This window comes from Sarcophilus harrisii, chromosome 1 (genome assembly GCF_902635505.1).
Source record: "Sarcophilus harrisii chromosome 1, mSarHar1.11, whole genome shotgun sequence".
Classification (NCBI taxonomy): Eukaryota; Metazoa; Chordata; class Mammalia; order Dasyuromorphia; family Dasyuridae; genus Sarcophilus; species Sarcophilus harrisii.
Genome location: NC_045426.1, coordinates 626,833,874 through 626,852,691, shown reverse-complemented (window position 1 = coordinate 626,852,691; position 18,818 = coordinate 626,833,874). Strand labels below are relative to the sequence as shown.

The 18,818-nt window shown below is 32.3% G+C and overlaps 1 protein-coding gene across 3 annotated transcripts in view; it reads right to left on the bottom strand.

Annotated features, from left to right (window-relative positions):
• Positions 1-18,818, bottom strand: part of KHDRBS3 (KH RNA binding domain containing, signal transduction associated 3) — a 260,581-nt gene that overhangs the window by 30,595 nt on the left and 211,168 nt on the right. The window contains exon 8 of one of the 3 annotated variants that reach the window (XR_004231107.1): positions 13,666-13,741. The exons of the other annotated variants lie outside the window; for them this stretch is intronic. The gene's annotated coding sequence lies outside the window, so the exon portion shown is untranslated. The remainder of the gene's footprint in view (positions 1-13,665; positions 13,742-18,818) is intronic. 3 annotated transcript variants of the gene reach the window in all.

Here is an 18,818-nt window from a genome sequence, read left to right as displayed (position 1 = left end):
TCTGGAAACGACTCTTGATTGTTTAACACTGTACAGTAAATGACAGGTGCTGAGAATAATAAACACATGGGAATACAACAATTGCTTTTTGGCTAAACCAAGCCTCCTTTATTAAACATTTCAAGCAACTGACTGTGAAGTAACGTAGATTTATATTGAAAATTTCCATCTTTGGACTCATTTAATAGAGAACATAAAAAGGGGAAACTTTGCCTCCTCTCACCCCTCCCCCAAAATTCAAGGATAAAAGTAGCATAATTTGGTCTGGTAACAGTTTAGTGATAAGACAATCTTAGTTTTGACAAGTGAAAACTTTAAACTGACATTTGCTATCATTTCACCCAGTTTCTGATTATTTATTGCAAGACTGTCATCAAGTCTGGAAGCTTAGAACAGCTGAGCCCCATTCTTGTACCTGTCAGTTCTGTCTGAATTGCTTTTGCAGCATTTCATTTCATAGACTTTCAATGTCTATTAAACAAAGAGGCATTTCTTTCAAGATATAAACTTGCAAGCCAAACATATGTTGTATGTGGTGAAGAGAAAAAGAACCTATTATTGACAATAAAATATGTTAATATCTCTATTTAATGGACACCTCTCATATCTCATTTTTTTTAAATGAGGAAAAATAAAGGTGCCTGATCCAAACTGGTTAGAAATATTGCAATAATCTTATAGTTAAAGCTGGGCTGAAGAAAGGTAAAGTGACATGGTCCAAGGCAAAAAGTAAGCTAGTAAGGAAGAGCAAAGCTCTTATAAAAAACTATTCTAAAGCAGAAAAGAAAAAAAAAAAGAACTATTAAACTTGGAAATAGCATTTAATGATATGATATGGATGTTCAGTTCAGTTTTTCCTATTATAACACTATGTCCTCAAAGGAGAACAAAGAAGGCCTGAAACAGTTTTCATTACTGAACAGTTGCTATTCATTAAGTGGAGATGTTCCGAGAGTGGTCCTTTTTTTCAGGACTGGTGTAGAAGGGAAGAAACTAAATCAGAGGTAAGAGAGTTATTTGGGGCAACTGACCAGTAAAAACCCATTTCAAATCTAGGATTTTGTTATATAAATCTTGTAAATCTATGACATCCCATTATTATGAAGGGTTCCAAACAGAAAAACACATTCTATGTCCTAATGGATGTAGCATAAAATCAATTCTTTGTTAATCTGGTCATAACAACCTCCATAATGAAAAGCTTTTGAAGGTGAGAGTAAGCTATGTAGCCTTTGGGTTTAATAAAACTGTGATGATGTGGCTGAATGACTAGTACTATTCTTCTAAAGAAAATCTCTAATCATAATATCACAAAATGCAATGTCCTAATTGAGTATTTCTCACCATTTTTCTTTTTTGTTTAAGAAAATTTTTATAACCAGGTGTCCTTAATTTCCATTTCCCCATAATTAAGTGGTTTCACTTTTAAAATGACTTCTACATTTTCTAATTAAAAGAATGAGCAATGAATTTTATTAGTAAACCAATTTTATTACTAACCTTTATTAAAATAAACAAAACTATGAATAGAAATAGACCTGAACTTGGAGGTGGGGGAAAAAAAAAGGTAGTTTGAGCTATAGTTCTGAAACTACACAACTAAGGTTGCTTAACATCTCTGACTTTCATCTCTAAAATTAGGACTTGATCTCTAAGTTCCTTTCCAGTTATTATAACTGAGTTACATTATTTTCAATAGAAGTAATATTTGTAATATTGATTAATATGTTTAAACATATATTTAACAGGAAACTAGTTAATTTAATCTTTAATCAATAAATTATAGTAGTTGTTTGGGAACATAAAGAACACAAGATTACCTTTATGTAACTACTCATTTACATGTTTTGTTTTTTCCATTAGAACTTGAGCTTCTTGAGGGGAAGGACTATTAAAACCAACCAACCAACAATAATATACACAGCCGTCAGTATAGCGCATGACACATAACTGCTTAAAAATGTCTGTTAATTTAATGGAATTTCCCAGGTCATTATTTTGCCTCTGAATCTACAACTCTTATGATCTTTTTGGAGTTATTTTTCTAGGGCTTTTTACCAGAGTTGTTTACTATCTAATTATAATAGCATTAATTCTGTCAGGCTATCTGGACCTAACTGGATTACAGACATTTTAAAAATTCTTTTTCTCCCTGTCCATTGGTTCAGCTAAACTAGATCAGAACTAAACCAGAAACATGGCTGATTTACTGCTTGCAGCTATGTACCTCTCAAGTTCAACAACAATAAAATTGAGGTTTTTTTTTTTTTTTTTTTTAAGAATCCAGAAACCTTTTTTCTTTGTAATCAAGTCTGAATTTATTTAATCTAGACAAGGTCTCTGATAATGTTTTCTTTCTGTCTTCAAGAAATCTATGAAGAATAATGAATTTGATTTGTATAAAGTAATTGACCTTAAAAATTGGAAAATTTACATAAATTTGTCAAGCAGTAAAAACAGCAATGAATTAAGTAAGATTAAAATATTTTCAATTTAAAACAGGTAAAATCACAGGTTACGCTTCCCAAATACCATTACAATGATGACTTTCTAAATTACAAATTATGCATACTTTATTTCGTTTTATTCCTAACTGTATTTCTGATATTTAGCTATCATATTATTTTTAGAGGAAGGGAAATTGGTAACATTATCATATTATTAGAAGAGGAAGGAAAAGAAAATTCAAATTATTAATTGGAATATATTACAATGCAGTGATGTAATATTTGGTGGGTAGAACAAGTTAAAATGAATACTTAAAATGATTTTCTCCATTATTATAGATAACTAATAATTTTAAAACATTTTAATGTTTTATGGAACAGATCAATACTATAAAAAGGAAAATTAATCATCAATCAAGCGTTTCTTAAACACCTACCAACTCTCCATCTTAAAATTACTGTGTATATATCTTAAATATACTTATATGGATATAAATATATATATATATATATATATATATATATACATATATATATATATATATATAAATAACCCCTTATGTGTAATGTAAGCTTCTTACATTGTATCATCTCTGTCTTTATATCCTTAAAACAAAGCACAGCAACACAGACATGACAGACAGGTAATTAATAAATGTTAGTTGATGTAGGATTTGCAGATCACCAAGTTATTTTCTACCTTGGAAATTCTATCCCTAATGATCACAGATATTAAAAAAAATAATTTTACCAATTTTATTTTGTAAAATTAATGTTGGTAAGTGATAGTAAAATACAAAAAGCAATTTTATTGCCTTACAATTCAAAGGATAGTTATTAAATATTTCTGTTTTATTATCACATATTATTGTATTTAACACACGTTCACAATAAATAGCTGACATTCTTCCTTTCCTGTTTTCTAATGGTCTTAAAAGGTTGAATGCTTTCCGAACCTATCATATAAATCTCTCAAAAATGAAGTACTTCTATTTCTGAGCCCAGGTTTCCTCAACAAAATCTCTAAGTTGATATCATTTTTTGCACTAGAAGATTATTTTAAGTGCTAGCAAGAGATCATTAGGTATATGCTCTTTCCTTCTTTTTGGATGATTATATTTTTTCTGCATTATGGAATATTGCTCAAGTTTACTTCTAATGATACATTATACGAATGTACTATTCCTCATTTATCTGACTCATAGTATGGAAAGGATCTTGAGGGATCATGAAGTCCAATCTCTCATCCTTCAACAAGAATAACATCTTCAGACAGATAAAATATGTTTCTAAGATAATAACAATTAACAGTTATGACACGAAGCTTTGATTTTACATGTAACTTCAATCATTCATGCTAGAAATTTAAGCTCATGGAATACCATTCTGTAATTCTGCTACTTGGAATTATTCTGATCCAAATGTTAAATCTAACAGAGGGCAGACTGAGGAGGTTGTAGAGGATAGAAGAGTTTATAATGGGGCTTAGAAATTAGAAAGACCTACATTAAACTTCTGGTTTTGCTAATTACTTATAGGATCTTGAGGGAAGTGACCTATTTTATTTATGAATCAGTTAATCATCCATAAAGGGGGGTGGGGGTGGACATGATGATTTTAAAGATTTTTTTCTCCTAATTTATAAATCACATGACCCCATAATCTAAGTCTTAGTTGGCACTCTCAGATAGAAGAGAATCTGAGTAAATGAGTTGTAATTTTTATTTGTAAACAAGTTTTTAATGTTTTATTAATTCAAAATCCTATGAAATGGAAAAGAACCAGATTAATATTGTTTAAGAGTCATTAAATCTATTAGTTGTGAAAGTCAGTAATATCCCTTTCAACATTTATAGGCTTTCTGGCTTTAGGCTCTCTCTTCAAGTGTTCCAGCCAAACTGGCCCTCTTGATGTTCCACATACTCAAAATTTCATTTCCAACTGGAATGTTCCCTCCTTACCTTTATCTCTTATAAATCTAGATCCCTTTTTGTTTGTCTTATGGGCCACAAGAAGAATTTTTTTTTTTTTTAATTCTTCAGTTTCCCTACTGGTGGCACAATTCCCCCCAAAACTCCAAATGGTGGTTAATTAACACTGTAATATTTGCAATGATCATCAAATCACCACAAAGCTTGTTCAAAATCAATATCAATAAGAGACTTAACTATCATATACTGAAAAAATAAAGAGAAAAAATGAATAATGTTTACACAAATAGATCAGTAGTCTAAAATATGTATAGGCTATAAATTTTATTGACTTGTATAAAGCCAGTAAGCTGGCCCATAATTCAGTAAGAGGAAAAAATTAGGTTCAGCTTTATTTGGATCCTTGTGCGGTGTTTTTAATGGTGCTAGACTAGTCCCTCTAGCAAAAGCATGTCTTTTCAACAACAATATTCTCCAAGCGGTGTTATGAGAATACACTAAGTTCTTAGAAGAATCAAAACTATAAATAATTTCAAAGCATAAAGGGTCATGGTGGCACACTTAGGCTGCACACATTATCATGACTTTTATAATATGTGAAAGAAAAATACATTGTCACAGACAATGTAAGATGTCTTACACTTCCAAATGAAGCGTATTGTTTATCAAAAATGGAAGACAAAAACATGAATAGACAAGAGTAGTATGCTGGTGTAGCCAAAAGATTAGAAGAACCAGAGGAAGATTTTAAATATAATGGGAGAATTTGGCATAGAAAACTTATTGAAAGAAGAATAGCAGAGAAAGAGATGGCATTGATGGGAATTGAATATTACATGCTGAGGTAGTGGGATATAACTTTTGCAGAGTAAATGTTTAACTTTATTCATTAAAAAGTTATTAATTCATGCATGTTAAATTCTTAATTTAAAGTGACTCCATCAAAGGGTCATCTGGCTTTATACTACAAAGAAAAGTTATAATGATATTTTTTATTAATAAGAAAAGTTTAATTCTATAAATAGGTCCTTATTTAAACAAAAAGTGAGGAAAATCAATACGTAAAAAAATTGGCTAGAAGCACTTATTCTATGTTCCAAATTATAGTATATAAACTTATAATTGCTTTAGAATTCTTAATTTACCTAGGAAATTATTACAAATAAGTTAATAATTACTAATTACACAATAATAATGACAATTTACTTCCATATTCGGTAGCTGAGTGGCACAATGATATAGTGCTAGGCTTGGAGTCAAGAAAACTTATTTTCCTGAGTTAAAAATCTGGCCTTATATACTAGCTGTGTGACCCTGGACAAGTCACTTAACCTTGTTTAATTACCTCATCTATAAAATGATCTATAGAAGGAAATGGCAAACCATTGCACTATCTTTTGCTAAGAAAACCCTAAAATGGGTAACAAACTGGAATAAATTAATTTCAATTCATCTATACACTTACAAGTATTAAAATTATACAGAAATCTAGAATTTAATTTTTTAAAACTAATTCAGGCTGCTTTTAAACCAAGTTCAATTTAAGAATATTAATTTATTTTAGATGGATCTAATAAGTATTCAATAATTTACAATAATTTCTGATGAGTAAAATATCTAAATACTGTACTCTGACCCAGGGCTTCTTAAGTTTCCATCCTTAAGTTCTGATGGTAGGGAGAGGAAAGGCACAGAGTCAAGGGAGAGTTCATTATTTAAAACAACAACAACAACAACAACAACAACAACAACAAAAAAAAAAACAAAAAACCTCTACATATTTTAAAGTTAGATTTTTGAGTAGTAAAAAAATTCCACACTGTTAAAAAACATTTTAGCAGACAGTTGCACAGACTGGTTGGTAGCTGGTAAACACAAGTCCACTTTTTTATAAATAAGTAAGCTTCAAGAGGAGTTACCTTACTTGATGTTACATATTGAGGTTTACTATATTGTTCTCCTTAAAAAATTTTTTTTAATAATAATTTCTCATTATCTTTCCTGTTGCTGAACCCTCCTCCCAACTAGAGACTTAAATGGACTGAATCTAGTCATAAGGGTTGACCCATGATGGCATTTTTGCTCTCCAGCTCCTTTCCATCAATTGTAGTTTATACCAGTTGAAATCTCCAAATAGAATTCCTAAGTTTCTACAAATATGGTGAATACAGCTGTGGCTCCCATACAAAAACTTATTTATAGTAACAAATATCAGGCACAACAGCAGTGTTTTCATTTTACCCCACTGGAAATATAGAAGTTACAATGAATATACAAAAATATAAAGAAGATACAAATTTCCAGGATCTCAGTAAAATTTTTTAAAAATGCATTTGAAATACTGCTTTTTTAGAAGGCATTAAACTTAAGTCTCCAGCAGCAGGGCAAAATTCCAACATTTTGATGAATTCATTATTATCCCACAGTCCTATATATCTCTCCTAAACTGATACTGATTTCTATTGTTTGGAAAAGAAACAAATTTGGGGACTGCTAGGTAGGTAACATCCTTCCAATCGGACCTATATTGTGAAAGTTATCAATATAATTCTTCTCCAAGACAATCTGCTCAGGAATAATTTCTCTTTAAAAGGTTCAAGTTTTCAAATCTCCAATTTGGGTTTATTATCCAGGAAGCCTCTAAAGCTATCAAGATCCAGGAAATTATTCTTTCTAGATCTGGACCACCATATCTGGGACATCCCACAGGTTCACAACATGAGCTGGTTAAGGAATAGTGATAAATTTCTTTATGATAAAGTTCTTACTCATAAGAACTTGTGGGCAAGCACAAGGAATTTTTCTATGTAGATCACTAAGATACTCCACAACTGATAATAGTACTGTATTATCTTAAAAAAGTTAAATGTCAAGTACTTCTTTATTGAGTTGAGAAGGGACAAGAAAGCTGTGGGACAACACATATACCCTTCATGTTTCTATATGCTAAAGGAAACCAGTGATAGTTGCTGAGGAAATTGCATAAATCCATCCTCTACATACCCCTAAACTACAATATAGATCCACTATGTTATAATCTGTTCTGTCCTCTAAACAAGAAAAATGTAAAAAGAAAAAAAAAAGACATGAGATGCTCAAGAGTAGTTTTCTGGCTCTCTTTTATGGTTCCTTTGACAAGAGTCTGTTCTCTTAAGGGTCTTGGCTAGCCAATGAACTTGAGATCCTAATAATAGAGACCATATCTTTCTCAAAAAAGTACCAAAAGCTTATTACCTATATTCTTCATGGAGGCAGTAGGTGGGAAAGAAATATTTTTATCAAGTTGAGTATGTAATTCATCAAATTACATTTGACATTCTCCCAAAAGCCCTTCTTTATGTGATTCTTATTTAAGTGAGTTTATAATTATTTTGTTTAGAGAGGTGGTCTCAAAAATGGTCCTCATAGCTCTATGTCTTTGCAATATATTTGTTTTCCAAAACACCTAATAGTTCCAGACATGTATTTTAAGTTTCTAGATTAGAGTGATTCCAGATAAAAGGAGGGACAGAAGGGCGTGGGATATCTGGTATCACTCCAATTGTGCTTGATTCTTCCTTAGAACACTACCTGGAACATAGAAAGCACTTAATAAACGATTATTGTCTTGTTTCTGTTGCTACCATATCTAACTTTTTCAAATTTTATTCACATTCTTAATTTTATTTTTGTGCATTTTTTTTTAGTGGTTAGATTTATCTAAGTCTGAGACATGCAATTTGAGGGTACCCACTAATATAGCTTTACTGTAAGAATTTGGTGTACATATGTTTAGTACTGATGTTGCCTATATGGTACTTTTTACCAAAATGTAATTTCAGTGATCAACTCTTTTAATTAGGTCTATATTTGGTTTTGCTTTGTCTGAAAACATAATTGCTATTCATTCCTACCTTTCTTCAGCTAAAGCATAAATTTTTACCTCAACCCTTATTTAACTCTATGTGTTTCTCCATTTCAAACATGTCTCGTAGATAATATAGTTTTGGATTCTAGTTTCAAAATTTTTCTTCTATCCATTTACATTTTATTGGGGAGATCAGTTCATTCACAATAATGGTTATAACTGCTAAATGTGTATCCTTCTAAATCCTTTTTTTTCTAAATCCTTTTTTACCCATTATACTCTTATCAAAATCCTGTTTTGCTTCTGAACACAGACTCCTTTAATCTATGCTTACTTAAGCATTGTATATAACTATTACATTTCAAGAATACTTAATTCCTCTCTCCTTTTGCCTCAGTCCCTTCCCTTCTTACTTCCCTATAAGGTAAGATGAAGTTCTGTACCCAATTCTTTGTATATGTATATACTTTTTTCCTTCTTTAAACAGTGCAGATGACATTAAAGTTCAAGTGTTGTCTACTCCCCACTGATATATAAACATTCTTGAATGTTTTTCTTTAATTCCCCATTCTTCCTCTCCCCTCCCTTTTCTCCTAGTACATCCAACTTTCTCATCCTTCCATTCCTATTCTGAGATCAAAACAACATAATAATCCCACATCCATACTCTCTATCTAAATAGACTCCTTCTAATTGCGCTAATGATTAAATTCTTGGGGATTTCATTTATCATCATGCCATATAGGAATGTAAATAGTTTAATCTTATTAAGTTCCTTATGGTTTCTCACTTAATGTTTAGCTTAATTCTTTGGAATCTCATGTTTCAATGTCAAACTTTCTGTTTTGATTTTTTCATCAGGAATGCCTTAGAAGTTTTCTATTGTCTTTTTTCACCCCTGTAGGTTTGCTGGGTAGATAATCTTGGTTGCAATCCTAGCTCCTTTGCCTTCTGAAATATATTCTTAGATGTCCTTTCCTTTAAGAGAGTGGTAGCTATTAAATTTTAGATGGTCCTGATGGTACCTTCACTGTATGTTAACTGCTTCTTTTTGTTTGAAATATTTTTCCTTTACTTGGGAATTCTTGAACATAATATTCATGTTGAGTTTTCATTTGGTGATATTTTTCAGGAGGTGATTGGTGGATTTTTTTTTTCAATTTCTGCTTTGCTGGCCAGTTCTAAGATAGGTGAGCAATGCTTCTCAATACGGGATTTCTTGAAATGTAATGTCTAGATTTTTTTTTTTTTTTTACTGGTGTTCACTTAGTCCAATAATTCTTAAGTTATCTTCTCTCAGCCTATTTTCCAGGTTAGTTATTTATTACTCTGATGTAACTATTTTCTTCTATTTTTCTTCAATGAATTCAATAACTTCTACTTATCCAATTATGATTTTTCAGAAGTTATTTTCTTCAGCATTTTTATGACTCTTTCCCCAAGCTGTTAACTGTCTTTTCTTAATTTTCTTGCATAACTCACTTTTTTTCCCCCATTTCCCCCCCTCTACTACTCTTATTTTATTTTTTGGCTCCTTTTTATTTTTTAAGCTCTTGTTTTTTAGGTCCTCTAGAAATTTTTGTTGGGCTTGTATCCAATCTACTATTTTCTTTCAAGTTTTGCTTTTATATGAATTTCAAGTCATTGTCTTCTTCTGAGTTTCTATCTTGAACTTTCCTGTTATTATAAAAAAATTTATGGAAAGATCCTTTATTGTACTTTGCTCACTTTTACCCTTTCTAGACTTTAGACTTTTTATATTAGAGTTGAGCTTTCCCTACCTCTGATGGTAGAGAATATTTCTGGTTAGACCTTCTTTTCTGTCCTTTAGCAGCTTTCATAGCTCAGTGGGGTGTGTATTTGGGTACCTGGTAACTTTGCAATGCTTCCAAACTACTTAGGATCTGGAGAGATTTCTGGTCCTGTTCTCTGATCCCTGCACAGGTCGGGCCTTTGCGTCCTCATGAGTCTCCTATCTCTGCCCTAGAACTGATTCAGAATTGAGTAACAGGTACCAGAGCTGTCAGACGGCAGTCATTCCTTATGCCACTATTGGTAAAAGTGTTCCTGGGATCTCTTTCTGACCAGATGTCCAATTTTTTTATTGTCTCTTCGCAGAGGACCTTCTCCAATACTATTGCTCTTGACAGCTACAGAGCTAAGTGTTTCTACCCACTCCAATGCCTTTTCTGCAGGCCCATGATTCTAGTCAGCTCCTGATCCATCATTCACAGACTTCTGAAGAGCCATTGTGCTGATCTCATTTTGTAGGTCTGTGAAACCAGAATAGTATAGAAAGCTATGCCAGGAAACTGAATTACTTTCATCTGAATTGTTTTAGGAAGATTCCAAAGATCACCTGACAGAATAAGATACCAAACAATGGAGTCCTTTCTTAAACTAAATTTCCAAGCATTCAAATAGACTCTGTACTAGAGACTGCAAATCTGTTGGCTTGGCCACATGTTCTAAAGCCAAACATACATTTGCCAAAAAGACACTTTTGTGGAGAATTCACACATGGCAAGCACTCACGGGGTGATCAGAAAGAAATGATAGACATTCTCAAGGTCTCTCTTAAGAACTTTAGAATTAATTATAGGACACAAGTATTGACATCTGGCATTGGATGAGCCGGAAGGATATGTCCTCATCAGAGAAGGTGCTGTGCTTTATGAGCAAAGCAGAGCTGAAGGAGCTGAGAAGAGAAGTGGGATGTGCAGTTAAGAGAATTCACTCCCAATGCTCATAGGGACTATTTGTGTTAAGCCTGTGGCGGAGCATTTGGAGCTTCTACTGGTCTAATCGGCAGTTAGACACACTGTGATTTGACTCTAACCTTATCAAGGATGTCATTTTGGTCCTTGTCAAAAATGAAAGACAAAAACTGACCAACCATTTCTGTCTTTACAAGTTACATTGAAGTGAAAAAAGGACTGTGATTTTTCCCTGATTTTCCTGTCCAGGATTCAATTTGACTCTTTATTTTGGCTGTTTTGGAGGGTGTGTGTTAGAGGAGCTTGATGAAATGCTGCTTTTACTCCATCCTCTTGACTTTATCCCTCCCCTAACTCAATCTCTATACTACTCACAGAAACAATTCCAAATTTCTTTTCCTCTTCTTTCCTCTGAAGCCTTCCACCTCTTAGCTGAAGTCCTTGTTTTTACACTCTACTGGAAAAAAGAAAAAAAAATCTTCCCCAAATCCCATATAACATGATCTCCCTATTTTTCACTTCTCAACATCTCAAAACTCCTTGATATCCTTCTTCCAATCTTTTAATCTAGAATCTCTTACAAAGAGGGATCTTGACTTAAGAATTGCTGGGCTTGGAATGAGGAAGATCTCTGGACATGCAACATTAAACACTAAACAGCTGTATGACTGTGACAAGTCACTGAGCCTGTCCTAAAATGGGAATAATAAAATCAGCTATATGCCAGGGTTATTATGAGGATCAAATGACATAATATTTCTGTTAGTGCTTACATATAGTGCTGGCATATAGTAAGTATAATACAAATACCAATTATCATTAACATCATTATTATTATTGCTATAATTATGATCTGCTAATCACTGTCACACCTTCCCTTGATGTTACATCTTCACATTCTCCAGCATATTGTTAGCACATATGTACCTTCTTATATTCGAACCTGAAATCTCTATGTATTCTTTTCCTGCTGCCTACAAATAATCTGATCTCTCCTTAAAAACAATAAAAATTGATGAGATCCTGGAAAAGTATATAGGGCTGGCAGAGAAAGGCTGAAGTACTGATAAGATTTCTCCCTAGGGCAAATGGCTAAGTGCTCTGAGGGAGATAAGCTACACCTAACAGTCCTACTCTCTGTAGAAGTTTTGTGTAAGTATGGCCAAGTATGATGTCAACTATCAAACATTGAATTTCCCCTATTAATCTACCCATGGCCTACACCAACAATTGGTACCTACACCAATCTCATCAAAACCCTCATTGGAGTCTAACCATCTTCTTATGCTATCATAAATTATCTATTTTCCTCTAAATAAATTGTACTTATTCACTGCTTCCATTCGTCTTCTTTTTCTGATGTCAATATTTTGCAATTTGGCTTCTAACCTTATTACTCAACTGAAACTACTCTCTACACAGTTCTCAATAAAATCTTAATTGCCTGATCCAAGGGACTAATTCAGGCTTCATCTTTCTTGACTTTTCTGAAGAATGTAACACTACTATTCTCATGTTCTGTATTTCCTAGTTTTTAGCAACATTTCTATTGGTTCTTTTTCTACTCGTTTGGCCACTTGTTTTTAATCTTCTTTTGTAGATAAAAAGCAAACAGAATGAGAAAGGACCTCGGTTTTTGTCACAATTATTTTTTTGAAGAAAATTTTTGTCCCCTAAAGAAGACTCAAAGGAAAACATGTGACTGTTACTTTCTTAGTCAATCAGAAAGCAGGTTCCTATTGCCTTTAAAATAAAACATAAAATCCTATTTAGTGATCAAAGTATTTCACAATCTTTCCATTCTTTTTGTAAGTCCCTTTCACACTCTTTTGAGTTAAGGCAAACTATGCTATGTACAATATTCCAAATCTTTTCTCTATGCTTATATTCTAGCTGTTCCATGCCTGGAACAATGATATTCTCTCTGATCATCTGCCTTATTCTCCCCCATTCTTTCCTCAAGGTAAGCTCAAAACCCACCAACTTCTACACTAAATCTTTCCTTATTCCCTCAAAAGCTCTAAATATATCTTGTATGCAACTACTTTCTATTTGTCTATAATCTCTTTATATTTACTCTGAAGATACTTCTTTAAGAACTTTTCTTTCCCATTAAAATGTAATCTCTTAAGGAGTTTCATTCATTCATTATATATCTCCAGTACCTAGGGCATTGTTTTACACATAATAGATACTTCATACTTGTTGACTGATTGAAATGATTATTGCGAGTATTTGAAGGCCTATCATATGGAAATAAGATTAGATTCGTTCCAGAGGGCAAAACCAGCAACAATGGGTCAAGTTGCAAGGAGGCAAATTTAGGATAGACAGTTAGGTAGTACAGGTCTGATAGAGCACTTGGTATGAAGTCAGAAAGATTCATCTTCTTGATTCAAATCTGGTCACAGACACTTAGTAGCTAGGTGACATTAGTCAAGTTATTTAACTTGGTTTGCCTTACTTTCCTCATCTGTAAAATGATCGGGAAAAGAAATGGCTAGTCACTCCAGTATCTTTGCCAAGAAAACTCCAAATGGGATCATAAAGAATCAGACATGACTGAAAAAATGATTGAACAGTAACAAATTTAGTATAGACATTAGAGGAGGAGAAACAAAAAAAAACCCCACTTATTCACAAATAGAGCTATTAAAAAGGGTAATGGGCTGTTTCAAGAGGTAATGGGTTCCACCTCTATGGAGACTGGCACATTCACGTACATTCTTGTAGGGACTCCTCTGATGTATAGGTGGACTAGATATCCTTTCCATTCTCAAATACTGTAGTTCTGTGGTTCTATATAGTAAGAATCAGAGACAATAGATTATTAGGTGGAATGCCATGTTGGTACATTAGAGATATTCTAAAGAAACAGAGGAAGGCCTCTAGTCTGTTGGGTATATTTTCCACAGTAGTGTTTCCCAAATTTTTGCAGTGTCTTTTATTATGAGGAACTGAGGCACACTGAACACAGAGATTTGAGTACATGTTGTTTCTCTTCTATATACAGAGAAACTATTTTTATTGAATTGAGAATGAGGGTAATTCCAATACACATCATAGCCCCTCCATGTCTTTTAGTTTTATGTAATATTCAGTTACTTTAAAATTTAAGGCATAAATTTTATCTTTAATAACATAACATTAAAATTTTTGTGATACATCTAGTGAAAATGATGATCTATTAAATTTACCAGGGCCAACCTTTTGAGAGCCACTGTTACTTCTAAGAAAGACTTATAGACTATCCCAGTGAAAATCCCATAGGATAAGATGGCATGCAGGGGCTATAACCTATGCTGGTGGAACTACTTTACTCCAAAATGGATTATTCAAGACCCTCCTCCTTCTTGGTCCTCCTGTTTCCAATTCAGTCTCACACAGCTACCAACTTGATATTCTTGCAATAAAAATGGGACCATATTGATCCCTTCATAGAGCAGCTTTGGTTACTCTATATTTGCCTCTATGATAAAATATATAATCCTTAAAAAAAAAAAAAGAAAACATTTTAAAGGCCTTTCCCTGACTTCATTTTTTTTTCCTAGACTGATTTTACATTACTTACCTTTCTTTTACTCTATAGTGCTATGAAATTGGCCATCTTACTGTTTTCCACAAACAATATTCTATCTTCCACCTCCATGTATTTTCAACGGGTCTTCATATACCTGGAATGCTATCACCTCTACCTCCCAGAGTCCGGCTCCCTAGATATTTCCTTCCAAGTACAGCTCAAGATCTTTTCTGATCCTTCTAGTTAGTGCTCTCCCCTTATTCCATGAAATCACTTTGTTTTAATGTATTTACTTAAGCTTTCTACATATTTGCATTGTCTGTTACCCAGTGTATGCCTTCTTAGAAGACTGTTTCATCTTTGATTTTGCATGAGTAGTGCCTAAAAGAATGTCAGGCATACAGTAGGTAGTTAATGAAAATCAAGTGAAAGGAAACCCACACATATGACATCATAATTTTTTTTATATAAGGATATATTTTAGTGATTACTTGACAATTACATAGCAAAATTTAAGGTTCACAGAGAATTTTCTCTTCCAGAAAAGCAAAATAAGTACTATGATAGCATTAAACCCATTTGAGAGGTGAGAAAAGTTAGTCTCTGATAGGTAAAGTAACATGAGCCATAAAACGCCTAAGTTTCTGACCACAAGTCTGGACAACTTTCCTTCTATTAGTCTGCCTTTAAACATTGAAAAAAAAATTGATTTCAGGATAATAAATGCTTGAATTCTTTTAATACATTATAACTTACAAAGCATTTTTAAAAGACAATCCATGAAGTTATTGTGCCTTGTTAGAGAGAAGTTAAATGACTTTACTATTTATCATGGAGAAATCAAATGGCAGAAGAGGAAATCAAACCCTGGAACCCAGCTAATAACCTTCCTCAGAGGCAGTAAGAGTGCTGGATTTGGAATCAGAGGAGCTAGGTTCCACAACCTTGCTCTGCTACTCATTAACTGTGAGACTACAACTTTGAGTCGCAGGTTTTTTTCTGTAAAATGATGGGTTTTGGCTAGATGACCTCTAAGGTCCCTTTCTATTCTAAGTTAAAAATCATACTTCTCATCTAAATGAATTCTCAATAATATTATTTTTGAATGTTATTTGTATATTGGAATATCAACCTATGATAATTAACTTGAGTTAATTATTAATTAGTGAATTAATTCACTAAGTTTATTATCATTTATTACTCAGGGAAGGCCTTCACAGATTCTATTATTATGGATCCAGCCAAGAAGTACATTTAAAGGTTCAAAAATTACATAAATACTATTTCATTCTGTTTGGAAGATAAGACCAAACAGACATATGCTTGAACCAATATTTTTAGTAAGTAGTTTCTCATATTAGAAGCAATCTTAAATTCGATAGAGAAAAGAATATACTTCGATAGTTCAATAAATACCTTCTAAACATAGGACCCTTGAAAGAAAGGGAAAAAAACAAAACAAAATAAAAAAAAACTTTAGCTGTTGGACAGGTTAAAAAAAAAAAAAACTTCCTCTTTTCAGCAACCTTGTCACACAATCTGAATTTTGGTAACAAACCTCTTTCCTTGGCATGTAAACTCTCGGCAGCATCTGTCACTGCTATGAATGGTTGATCATAAGTACCTCTGTAGTCATCTTGATGCTATTAAGCAGATGGCAGCGCTAAATCCAAATGATGTAGTACACATCCCTGGTGGACTTTGTTTCCATATACTACCATTATTCTACAATTCCTTAGTGATAAATCTCATGTATTCTAGAGAACATTAAATAGGGAACTGACAGTGGCAATTGATTTATTAGTACTCACTTGCCTTTGCCCTATTATTGTCTTCCTAAACACTTGTGTAGATCATGCGTGAAGATTCCAAGTGGTAAAAGAAGCAAGTCTAGTATTCTGATGTAATGCTTTGAATGAAATTAATACTATTTATTCTCAAAATATATTTCAACCTGAGAACACAAAATTCTTATGGACAGTGTATGCTTTGTTTATAATGTCTGGTATCTCCTCAGTATCTAGCTTGATACCCTTCATAAATAAGTGAACTTTGTTGAAGATAAGAATCCTGATATAAATAAACCTTAGTGAAATATTTTTCCTTACCTGTCTATAATAGGCTATCTTAATTACGAGGATTTTCTTGATAAAATTACTTCAATTCTAAAATTAAGCTCTAAGGACTATTTCTGAATTTCTGGCTCAAGAAAATTTGAGGGAAATTAAAGCTTTGTCTATAAGCACCAGAGCAGTTATGATAGTACTTCTACCAGAAGCTTTTAGTCAATTCAATTATTGTGGACTGCTAGTATCTACATAGCATTTAACATTTGCAAAGAAGCATCAAAGTTTCTAATAAAGTTAGAGAGTTGTCTGAGCAGCCTTGTCTGATCATGTAAAGCAAAATTTATTTTCAAAAAAACATTCTTGAAAGCCTTTAATTGACACATGGATCAAAATAGCTGCAAATCAGAAAAGCAGATATGGTTAAAAAAAAAAAATCCTTGTTTGATACATGTTAACAGAGAATTTCTTGATATACCATAGTGACTCAGAGGTGAAATGCCAAAAAAAAAAAAAAAAAAAAAAAAAAAAAAGTCTCTAACTTGCAATCGGGAGAAATCTAGGTTCAAAATGTAATAAATGTAATAAATTAAATGAGGCTCTGACATCTATTAGGTGTTTTATTAAGGATCAAGTACTTTAATGAACTCTGAATCTCAATGTGCATATAAAATGGATGGTTAATTAGAGACTCTAGTAAGGTCATTGTTAGGAAAGAATTTTGAATTATATTGAACTATAAAGTTCAATATAAATATGACCATATGATTTTATTTTAAAAGCACAAGAATTCATCACATATGTTAAAACTCTGAAAAAAAATAAATTGACATATATATTTGAATTAAACAATAGACCATAATTCCCTAATACAAAAAGATTATTTTCACAGTAATATATTTTCACATATGACAATAAGAGCTTTTTAAAAGCAATTAATAATAAAATGCTAAAACTTCCAGTAGAACACATATAATAGCATATGAAATTTTGTTCTTTTCGCTTTTCATTAGCTCTGCACTGATACGTACTAAGAATGATCATAACTTGATAATTTCTATCCTATTCAGATTATATACTTAAATTTAACTGTGCTATAATATTTCCACAGATACTGTAATTTCCCAGTTAAGATTAAGATTTTTTAGTTTTTTTTTCCCCTTTCTCAAATTTGGATAATTTTAATTTCTGTTTCATATGTAGTTTAATCCTTTAGATTCTATTTTGAAAATCAAAAGCAAACCCTCAAAGGAGATTTCATTCTCCTACTCTCATGTGGAGCTGTGTAGAACAAGATGATTTATTACATGCTAGTTTTGATTGGAAACTAGAATTATTAAGTGATATATTTTCCTCATTTAAAAAAATAGTACTAACAGATCTAAATACATGGCTTTCACAGAAACCAGAAGGGTTTACCAAATTACATTAAGATCTTTTAGGAACACACAAATATGAATATATATATTGGCAGACAAACTTGAATAGTAACTATCTTGCCTTTCTTTGCATTCTTAGCACTTAGCACAGTGCTTGTCATAAAGCAAGTACTAAATAAATGGTTACTGACTATTATCTTTATAAGGGGTTTACCTACTGTGTGTGAACAGTAAGGAAGTATGTAGGTTGTCCACTGGTTATTCTTTGCTCTTGTTATTATGACAATCTCAATTTAACTTTAGTGTTGGTAATTTAAAATTAGGGGAAAATGGCCCTCAAATATTTAAAAAAATTTTAGAAAACTAGTAGCAGAAGCAAGTCTAAATGGTTTATAAAGTGGAATAAATCTTGTGAAGTTTACAATTAATTATATTTCAAGTTTTAAGAAGGGCATTTTCAAATGTAATAAATTAAACCCACTATCATACCTTATTATGTTCTAGTTTTTGGTGGCATAATATCATTCAATTTTCTATCATGCTCTCAGCTTATGGTTTGAAATTGACTGAAATTGGGTCCAAGGAAAAGATTTGGATCAAAGGTTTCTTGAAGCATTTTCCTCTTCCTTCTTGAAAACAATTAAAAACCAGAAGAAAGTCTTCTGTAAATCAATAACAATCAAAGAAATGAAAGTCAAACTATTCTAAGGTACTTCTTCATATCCAGCAAACTGATAAAGATGGAACTAGTTAATGGCTTTGAAGAAAGGGTGAAAATGAAAAATTTCAAGAAACATGGGAAGTCTTATAGAGACATATGCAAAATGAACTGAACCATATAATCATAAAACTGAGCCATAAAAATAAATAATGGCTATAAAGAAGTGAGAAGGCCCCTCCTAGCCCTTCCA